This window comes from Apodemus sylvaticus, chromosome 16 (genome assembly GCF_947179515.1).
Source record: "Apodemus sylvaticus chromosome 16, mApoSyl1.1, whole genome shotgun sequence".
In the NCBI taxonomy this organism is placed as follows: domain Eukaryota; kingdom Metazoa; phylum Chordata; class Mammalia; order Rodentia; family Muridae; genus Apodemus; species Apodemus sylvaticus.
Genome location: NC_067487.1, coordinates 82715699 through 82726827, shown reverse-complemented (window position 1 = coordinate 82726827; position 11129 = coordinate 82715699).

Below are 11129 nucleotides of genomic sequence, written 5' to 3'. Positions count from 1 at the left end.
CTAGAGAACCTTAAAACCCTATCAAAATGGAATATAGAGCTAATCAAAACATTCTCAACTAAGAAATCTCCAAAAGCTTGAGAAACACACAAAAAAATGTTCAACATTCTTGTTAATCAGGGAAAGACAAATCAAAACAACCCTTAGATTCTACCTACACCTGTCAGAATGGCTAAGATAAAAAACTCAGGTGACAGCAGATGCTGGCAATGATATGGAGAAAGAAGAACACTTCTCCATTATTGGTAGGATTGCAAGTCTTACAACTACTCTGGAAACCAGTCTGGTGTTTCCTCACAAAATTGTACCTAGTGTTATCTGAAGACCCAGCTATACCTCCCTTGGGCATTATATACAAAAGATGCTCCAATATATAACAAGGACAAATGTCAATTATGTTCATAGCAGCATTATTTATAATAGCCAAGAGTGGGAAACAACCCAGATGTTCCTCAAGAGAGGAATGGATACAGAAAAATATGTATGATATGTGGAAATGGTGTATTTACACAACGGAGTACTACACAGTTATTAAAATGAATGACTTCATGAAATTCTCAGGAAAATGGACATGACTTGAAAATATCCAGAGGTAATCCAGTCACAAAAGAAGACACATAGGGTAAGTACAGTCCTATAAGTGGATATTAGCAACAAAAAAGGTAGAAATACCTGTGATACAACTTGCAAACCATATGAAACTCAAGAAGAAGGAAGAGCAAAGTGTTGATGCTTCAGTCCTACTTAGAAGAGGGAACAAAATAATTATGAGAGGGAAAGATGTGGGAGAGAGAGAGGAGAGGGATCAAAAAAGTGGATCAGAATTAGGGATGGGAGGAGACAGGAGAGAAGTACAGAGGATCAGGAGACTGAACAGAGGTGCATAGCATTCGGGAGATGGGGAACTGGGGATAGCCACTAGAAAGTCCCAGATCTCAGGGAAGCAAGAAGTTCCCAGGATCCAATGTGGATCACTTTAGCCAAAATACCCAGCAAAGCAGAGGTAGAACTTGTAGAGACCATGTCCAGAGCACAGTCCCCGGTTGAGAGATGAGACCCCCACACACATTTCAAATGTTATTCCCCTTCTCAGTTTCCCCTCTGAAAACCCCCTATCCCATTATTCCTCCCCACTGCTTCTATGAGAGAGCTCCCACCCACTCACTCGGTCCTCACCACCCTAGTATTCATCTACATGGGGGCATTGAGGCATAGTCTCCACAGGACCAAGGGCCTACCCTCCCATTGATGCCAGATAAGACAATCCTCTGCTAAATGTGCAGCTGGATAGATGGGTCCCCATGTGTACTTTTTGTTTTGTGGTTTGGTCCCTGGGAGCTCTTGAGGGGGTATGTTTGGTTGATAATGTTCTTCCTATGGAGCTGCCAAGGCTTTCAACTCATTCAATCCTTTCCTCAACTCCTCGATTGTGGTCTCCATGCTCAGTCTAATCTGTGAGTATCCACATTTGTGTTGGTCAGGCTCTGGCAGAGACTCTCAGGGATCTGTGATACCAGGCTCCTGTCACCAAACTCTTCTTGACATCAGCAATCGTGTCTGGATTTGGAGACTAGAGATGGGATGGATCTCAAGATGGGGCAGTATCTGGAAGGCCTTTTCTTCAATCTCTGCTCCACTCTTTGTCCCTATATTTCCTTTAGACAGGAGCAATTCTGAAATGTAAACAAATAAAATAACCAATAAAAAGAAAAAGAAAAAGATTTTCTCAGTTTGAAAAGTTTGAGGACTGTTTAATTTCTTGGCATTTGAATGTTGTATCTTCAAACTACTGATGTTCACTGGGCAATTTGCGGGACAGCATAGAAGTAAAAAAAGTCTTAATGAAGACGAAGAATCAGCTTTGCCTATGCAAAGGGCCAAAGGCTGCTCCAGATTACAATGCTTTCAATCTTCTCAGCAGAAGATGCCACAGAGTAACATATTACTGAGGGACAGGATTTTAAACTCCAGTAACAGGAAAGAGCAGTGATGGCAACCAGCTGGAAAAAGAAAACACTTTGTAGAACATGGATTTGACTTTCTGAATTTTGGCTGCTCCAATTCCATCTCATGTTTCAGCAGGTCTGATAGAAACTTAGTTCTGGACAAAACTGTGAAGTTATGTGTATGAAACATAGCAGTTTCATGTAAAAAAGAAATACGGGCTTGGTCTAACCTTTGCAGTACAATGGTATTATACAGTGCTCTGTCACCTAACCTTAACTGCCAACTTGACATGATTAAGATGTTTCTAAGAAAAAAAGGAAAGCAGGGACTGCCTAGAAGGCTGCTTGTAGAACACTGACAGAGGAAAGAGATATCATCTTGAATGTGGTTTCAGCAACTGGAGGCTAAAGACTTGGATGGAAGGAATGGAAAAGGGAGAGCCAGCTAGTGCATTCTCTATTTACCTCTCGGATGATACTGTGTGAACTGCTCTGAAGCACCATGTTTTATCATGGACCAAAGCTCAAAACCATTTACTTGGTTGTGTGATATTTCTACAATAGACTTAAATTATTTTAGATACTTAATAATTTTATTGTTTGATAAAAGTTATTTTAACCCTTATTATTACAAATAACTTTGTGAAGAACAGTACAATCTGAATTTTGAGAGTGATTCATAGAAAAGAAATAAAGACCAAAGCATAGGCTCTTTGAAGAGTTACCAGTTTCATGACCCCTTCATGCCTTCAGAACCAGTACCACCTGGGTGACTCTTAAACATTATCAAGTCCAGCCACAGCACAAGGAACAGCCCTGGCTATATCTGGAACACAGCCTTTATGTGCTCTTAACACTTCCCAGAAGATTTCACTTCAATGATGCTGGTCTCTTCTTAATTACCACTAATTTGTTAGCTCCAGCTAACCAGCATCAGTAGTCCAAGAAATGTAAATGTTTTGCTTTAGTAGTTCTGGTATTTTGTAGTTCTACAAAATTATTGAAAGACAGTGAATGTTCAGAAAGGACATTTATTATTCAGACATCTAAAATTGTGGTAGTAATGATCACATCAAAGTGAATTCTAAGGATGTTTGATAATCAGAGTATTTAAGGAGAAAATGCTCCCATCATTTTGGCCCATTGAGTATACTGCACCCAAATTAATCATATTAATGATTGTATAGCAAAGCACAAAGTTATATCAAAATTGTTCTTTACAATGTGAGATTCAGCAAATGAGTCAAGTATACTTTTGAGCAACTCAGTGGTAAGAAAAAAATGAAATCTTAATCCTACAAGATAAGGTACCATTATGCTTTAAAATATTTATGCCAGGAATTTCCTTAGGTTCCTTGCAGGAACTCAAAATAAGACAAAAATACCTGTGCAGAGTCACCTTGATATGGAAGGTATTTTGCCATAAAACTGTATTCAGGAGAAAACACTCACAACGAGATTTGGAAATAAGCCCACAGATTTGGTAGATGAACATGCCTGTGTGGTATTAACATAGAGGAAATGCCAAATTCTTTATCTACTAGTGTGGCTTAAGTAATTGAATGCATATTTAAAGCAACCTCCCTGTCATCAATATTAGTGATGATAAAAATATGACACTAAGAAGAAGCTCTTCTTAACCCTGTAAATGCCCAATTATCACCTCATGTTGTGACTAAGGCCTGAGCAGCAGAGATTTTAGACTGGAGAAACAACTACTGTATCTGATGACATTGATAAAATGTCACAGCTCCAATGACTAACTGCATTTAGTTATCATCTACATTTATGGGTCTAATTACTATTTCTTTCTAAAGCAAAAAGTTGTTACTAGAGAAGCACACTAATAAAATGTAATTATTTAAATATATGAAATATTAGATCAGCTATCATATATTTCAGTAACAGTAAAAGAACAATATATAAAGATCAAAATATTGAATGGCTCAACCTATAACTAGGCAGAAATCATGTGTATGTGTGTATATGTTTGCAAGTTAATTCCATTCACCAAAACAGGCTATGCACACCCCAAAACATTTACTTTTAAGATACATGTTTTATTCACAGCAGTTAATTCTGTTATTTTGTAAACAAATGCATTAAAATATTTTATTGCCTTAAAAAGTTAAAAGTCATCCTTCAGAGGAGTAAACACAAGCCTGGTATTGTAAATTTCACAAAGTCCCATGGCTGGGGAGATCATAGACCCTAGGGTTAGGGTTAGTGTTCAGGTTTCAGAGTTCAGGTTTCAGGGTTCAGGGTTCAGGGTTCAGGGTTCAGGGTTCAGAGTTCAGGGTTCAGGGTTCATATCATAGGCCCTTCTTCAACAGAAGATCAAGTCAGACAACATTCCAGCATGGTTGAGGAGATGAGAAAGCACTGACAAATCACTGCCTGCTGTAGAGATAGAGCCAGTCTTCTTTAGTTGTCCCTGGTAGGTCAATCATGCTTCAGTGGATGGCCTCACAGCCATGCTTATATGCGTGTCACAAACTAGACCCTGGGAGATATTTTTATGAAAAAGGACATGAAGTTTGTGGCACAGGATGCAGGATATAGATTTGGAGGGGTAAGGATAGTAGTGGGCATGAATATGGTCAACATACATTGGATGCATGTTTGAATTTCTGAAAGAGTTAAAAACCATATTATATTACAATTATCTTGCATTTGTGTAGCTTGATATTCTTTGGGGACTCCTAACAGCGTGAGTAGGTGTCTATGATTATTTGGCTGCTTTTGCACCCCTTTCCTCCTACTCGGATGCCTCATCTAGCCTTGATATGAGCATATGAGCTTCATTTTACTATAACATACTTAAAGTTAGTTGATATCACTCCGAGGCATGCTCTTTTCAGAAGGGAAATGAAGGCATGAGTCTGGAAAAAAGGGGAGAGTAGGGAGGGACTGGGAGGAATGGAGGGAGGGGAAACTGGAGGGATGTAATGTAGAAGAGAAGAATAAATTTCAGAAAACTGTTTCTTCACGTTTTCTCTTTGCTAGATTACAATTTTAAGAATGTAGTTAATAGGTTTTATATTTGTTTTCTTCAAACCTCTGAGTAGACTAATACTAATTGCTTACTTAATGAATTAACAATTCATCAAATTATAATTTTTATTCCAAGGTGGCTTCTATAATTAGCATCAGATTCTGATAAGGGGTTTTAAAATTATTTGTATATCAAGTTACTAAAATTTAAACAGCTTTACTGATAGAATATAGAATCTGAAATGGTTGTTTTTATTCCACTTCTCCTCAATTTACAGGGTAAATCCATGTTTGATTTGATGAGTAATTATATTTAGACATTTATCTGGCAAACTTGAATAAATTCCTCTAAGATGATAGCTCAGTATACTGTTTTTAAAGTAACAATATATAGCATGTAGGATTTACTGTGACAGCTTCTAGCATCAGCAACAGCTAACATTTATATAGCATTTACCATGTGCCAGGCTACTAGCTGATTCAGGCTACTTGCCAGGCACTACTGACAGATTTTATGTATATTATTTTGCTTAATTGTCTCAATAATGCTAGGACTATTTATTCCCATTTCATGTATGAGAAAATTGAGGCTGTGAGAATTAAATGATTAAGTGTTCAGGATTATGCTTGTGATAACTAATACAGATTGCATTAGAAAGCTGATCATTTGGGTTCACATGGTAACTAAAAAAGGATGCATTAGAAAGATAGCTGGTCAATTGGCTTTACAGTAAGTGTGAAAGAAGTCAAAGGCTTCTAGTTAATATTTAGGTGAGGAAGATAACATGGAACTGCAACGTTTTCACTACACAAATACAACCTGTCTTGAGTTCATTGAAATTTATCATTGACAGTAAACTCATAGGCCATGTGCCATAGGCTCTTTCTTACAAATTTTTCATTGAGTAAGGGGCACATGCTCTGTAATGTACAAACCTGGTAGAAGATTCTCAAGGAAGTGACACTCTAATGTATTTGGCATACTTTACCCAGAAGTAAGGTTTGTCAGCCAAGACCAATTAGTGCGATTAAGAAAGATGGCCCACCTGGCTAGCCCTCTTTCGTACGCCCAGATCTCCCTGAATCTTGGCTAGGGTATAGGGATACCCCAAGCTGCCAGGCCATCTTTTGTTCCCTGCCATCTGGCCTATGACACGCTGCCTCTTTTATGCTCATCAATACTCTAGCTTTAGTATAACCTCATTGACTTAGAATGTAGTTTCTGGTTCTTTATAAATGAACTTAATATGTGAACTGTCACAATTTATTTGTCAACAACTGAAAACACACACTCTTCCCATTGTTTAAAAGTGTGACACAGAGATTGAAGGGAAGCAGAGTGTGTCTTGCTGTGTGATGTAAGGCTCTTTCATCTGTAACTCTGTTTCTGAATGTTCACCTTCAAACCACGAGTTTGTCTATAGGGCTACGTTGTTTCTGCAAATACATTTTTGCTTTATTTTTGTCATTTTGGGTTTGGCGGGGAGGGGAAGGTTTATTGTTTGATTTTTTTTTTTTTTTGTAGTACACATTTCAGGACTATATTAAAAAAGGATTACTCTATACAAGCAACTCACAAATGGCTCTGCATCTTATAAAGTTCTGTCATTTTCCAGTTTCTTTATCACTTTGCTATTTGGTTATGACTTCCTCTTTACTATTTATGACATAAGAAAGATGTAAAAAATGCTTAAATTCGAATCTCTAAGATGAAAATTGACCTCACGTTTTTAAATATTCTTTTGTTATCACGATGTAGGTTAAGAATATTAGGAATACAAATAAATACATTCACTTAAAATAGCATTTCAAAATGAAAATTATAATATCCAGTTTTAATAATGTTTACCATTTAATGGATACTAATATTGCAGTCTTGGAAAGACTACATGTATTACAATCATGATCACCTAGTAATGAATACACACTGGAAGTCCCACTCACTCTGCATGGCGGCATTTCCTGTGCACATAGCCTTTATACTTCAGAGATGCACAGACATTAAATAGTTAATACATGAATTACTATTGAACCTTGATACACCAGTAAGTCCTGTAGCTTTACCCTTACCTCTCATATTACATATTATTATGCAAGTTTATTTGAAGTATGTTGTATACATGTATTCCCTTTGGATCTTATTTTCTGCTTTATGCCATGCTTATTTTGAGAAGGTGAGTTTATTAACTCCTGTTGTGGGTGTTGTATATTTTTTTTCATTTCCATGAATATTCATCTACCTTGCTTTGTTAATCAGTTACTTATTGACATAGAAATTGCTTGATTCCTTTGGATCTGGTTTTAAGATTTATTCAATAGGTATAAACGATAGTTTAAGGAAACCAACTATTGAGATACCATTTTCTGATTACTCTACTGGGGATCTTGTAAGTATAGAAGCTCTCCCATTATGGTCCTGAATGGATATTGGGCATCATTACAGCTAGGCCAAAGATTTTGTGGTTTCAGTCAATTCATGTGTTATACTGTAGTGAATGCTTGAGGCAAACCGTAAAGTTCTCCAGGCTCTTCTTGTTCAGCCTCACCTTTATGACATCATTACTATGGACATTAGCTGACTTCATTGTCTTAGATTTTCTACTCCATCTTCTTATTTCAAGCTATGGACTGCATTTGCCCTAGGCTTCCTCTTCTCATGCCACAGGCCAAGCACTCTCTTGTGACAGTGAACGGAGACACATAAGAGCTGGCCTCATTTTTTTTTTATATTTTTAATTTTTATTTCTCAAAACCATCATGAATACTTTTACCTGATGCCTTAAAATCTGTTTGGTTTGGTTTGGATTATTTCTTATGGTGTGGTAAATCGGGGCCTGCTAACTTTAAATTTACAAGAGAAAGAAAGAAAGAAAGAAAGAAAGAAAGAAAGAAAGAAAGAAAGAAAGAAAGAAAGAAAGAAGAAAGAAGAAAGAAAGAAAGAACCTATCATAATATTATTTTGAGCATTTTACTTTCCTTAAAAATTATTTTACCTATCAGAAAAGGGATTTTAAAGATGAAAATATCTGATTTCAAGTTTAATTTCATGAAATATAAAATAACAAAAATGATGTTTTTCTTTTTTTATTGAATATATTCTTCATTTACATTTCAAATGCTATTCCCTTTCCAGGTTACTCACTCTCCCAGAAAACCCATAACCCATCCTCCCTCCCTCTGCTTCTATGACGATGTTCCTTGACCCCACCCATTCCCACCCACCCTCCCTTCATTTCTCTACCTTGGAATATCTATCTAGCCTTCATAGGACCAAGGACCTCTTCTCCTATTGATGACTGACAAAGCATTTCTCTGCTACAAATGGGTCCTGAGTCCACTGGCCCCCCAGCAGCATCTCTGGGACTCCAGAGGTTGGTGAGGGTTGGGGGGAGGGTTCTTTCCAACTGCTCTGCATGCAGCTGTTTGTCTAGGATGGATCAGGAGATGGTGTTTTCACTGGAGCTGAGCAGCCAAGAGTCTGCTCCAGCAGAAAGGCAAAAATGATTTTTTTAAAGATGCGTAAAATAACCAACTGAAAAATCAAGTGCAGGCTTTTTAATATTCTTAGTATTTCATCTCAAAACTCTTGACTTGTAATGATGAGTAAAACATATTTAAGAATTATCTATAGGGCTGGGCGGTGGTGGCGCATGCCTGTAATCAAGCACTCTAGGTGGCAGAGGGGATTTCTGAGTTCGAGGCCAGCCTGGTCTATAGAGTGAGTTCCAGGACAGCCAGTGCTATACAGAGAAACCCTGTCTCAAAAAAACCAAATGAAAAAAAAACCCACCAAGAATTATCTATATGAACCCATAAAAGTATTTAGTTTACTCATATCATTTATTATTGAGATATCAATTTGTCTCAGTATTGTACTTTTCAACAGGTTTTAATGAACCCACTATTTGCCACCTTCAAAGATCCATCTGCATTGCTTGATATACATACATATATACATACATACTGTGTTGTCTGTTATATATTTTCTACTTCTATTCGTATAAAGTGATGCATTTTAATGAGCTAAAAATATTTTATTACATCAAACATTAGATAGGAAGAACAACTTTTATAGATATATAGACCAGATAAATACAAAGAATTAAATTATGTGTGACTCTTTACACCTTGGAGATCATATAGATAAATTTTGTAATGAGAATTGTATTTAGGATACTTCAGGCAAACGACTTAGCACATGTTTAGCTTCCAGCTAATCTGCTTCATAATCTTGGCTTTTCCCTGGCTCAGATATTTATACAAAGGAGTACAAATAAAAAATGAATATTTTTCAGAGCAGTACCTGGAAAAGAATAAGAGCTCTGTAGATGTTTATTTAAACATACTACTAGTTAATTGTAATCAATTACCATTGATACTGAACAAAACGTGTGATATGTGTATCTGTGTGTAATAACAGTAGAATTTCTGAGGTTTGTGAGTGTAAGAAGCCCATAGTTTGCTTTCTAGAGACTATCTAGAGTTTCAAAAAACTTGATGAAGGGGTTTTTAAAATAATGTGATCAGCAAGTAGAATGTTGTGAAAAGAAGGTATGAGACAACTCTCAACTATTCTGCTGTCCTGATCAGTATGAGAACTCTCTCTGCCTCTCTCCCCTCTCTCCCCTCTCTCCGTCTCTCTCTTTCTCTGAAAGACCAGTGACAAGCCTAATATAATGCTAGATTGAGAAAGCTAAGGAAGAGCTTCAGGAGCAAGCAGTAGATATTGTGAGTTCCAAGTCCAGGCTTACTAAACCATATCTTCAATGACTGCTTGTAGGTATCAATGAATACCACATGAATAATTAGGATAAAGACAGGACTGGCTAAGAAGAGAAAATGAAATAATAAATGACATTTATTTAACAAGGCTTTTGAATAACCCAGAATTTGACTAGAATTTCCAGAACACTAATAGCATGTTTTCTAACCTTAATCAAAAATAACATTTAAAGAAATTTTCAAATTATAAAAAATCAGAGGATAAGCTTTTGACCTAATTTTTTTGACAGAATTTTTAGGTGTTGTTATAGATATGCTCAATGCTGTGTAATAGTTTATTCTTTGGAGCCATGAAGCGGTTATCATCAGACTTATGAATATAAGGCTCAATAAGCCTTATATTTATTATATCTATTATATTTATATTATATTTATTATATCTATTAGCCTAAGGGCACTTTATTTTTATATTTTGATTAGTTATTTTATTATTTTGTGTATATTAGAGTTTCTCTGTATACATATATTTCACCTGGTTCCCAAATAAGTCAGAAGCGGACATCAAATCCACTGGAACTGGAGTTACAAAAGGGTGTACGCTGCTGGGAACCAAACCCAGGTCCTCTTAGCTGCTGAGCATTCATAGACTTTTTACAATAGTTAAATGTGTATTATGTCCCAATATCCCCAATATTTTCCTATTAGCATCACATGATTATGTATATAAACCATGAGGAGATTACCATGAAAATAAAATAAAGAATCATGAATTTCAGAGACATCCATTAAATATTATATTAATATCAAAATAAGCCCTATGAATAAATTTGTGAAAAATAAGTATGTAGTTATGGAAATTCAAATCCCAAGATGGAATATATTGGTCTTTAGAGTCATGATGATATGGTAAAGTATTTAAGTTTTCTTACCTCAGATATTTATTAACTTCAGAGTATGAACAATATTCTTTAATTTTTTTCAAAACTCAACTTTCTTATTGAAAAAAAAAACAGTTTTTGTAAAGTACTAGATATCATGATTATTTAGGTACAGTAGCATGCAAGGTAGGTATTCACCACTAAATGAATAATATTTTTATGATGATTCCCTTAACAATATAGGGGGATATATGAGATTATGTCACAATATGTTAAAACCAGAATATACATAAATATTAGTGAAGTAAGAAATTGGTAATGATCATTGATTAACCATCTTATGCAATTTATGAACTCAGTTTTAGAGGACAAATAAAGATTAAAAGAATAATTTGTGGGAAAGAAGTTTAATGGCTTACTTATGTGTTTCTTGGAGGGTACATGGGTATCTTTAAACTGGTTGTACTTACAACATTCTAGTGCATCTGGGTAGTCTATGATGGTCTGGAAAGGCATCTGTGCTACAAAACTTTTCTACATTTATGTTTATAATATAGGAAAAGATAATAAAATATATAATGCCTGGATT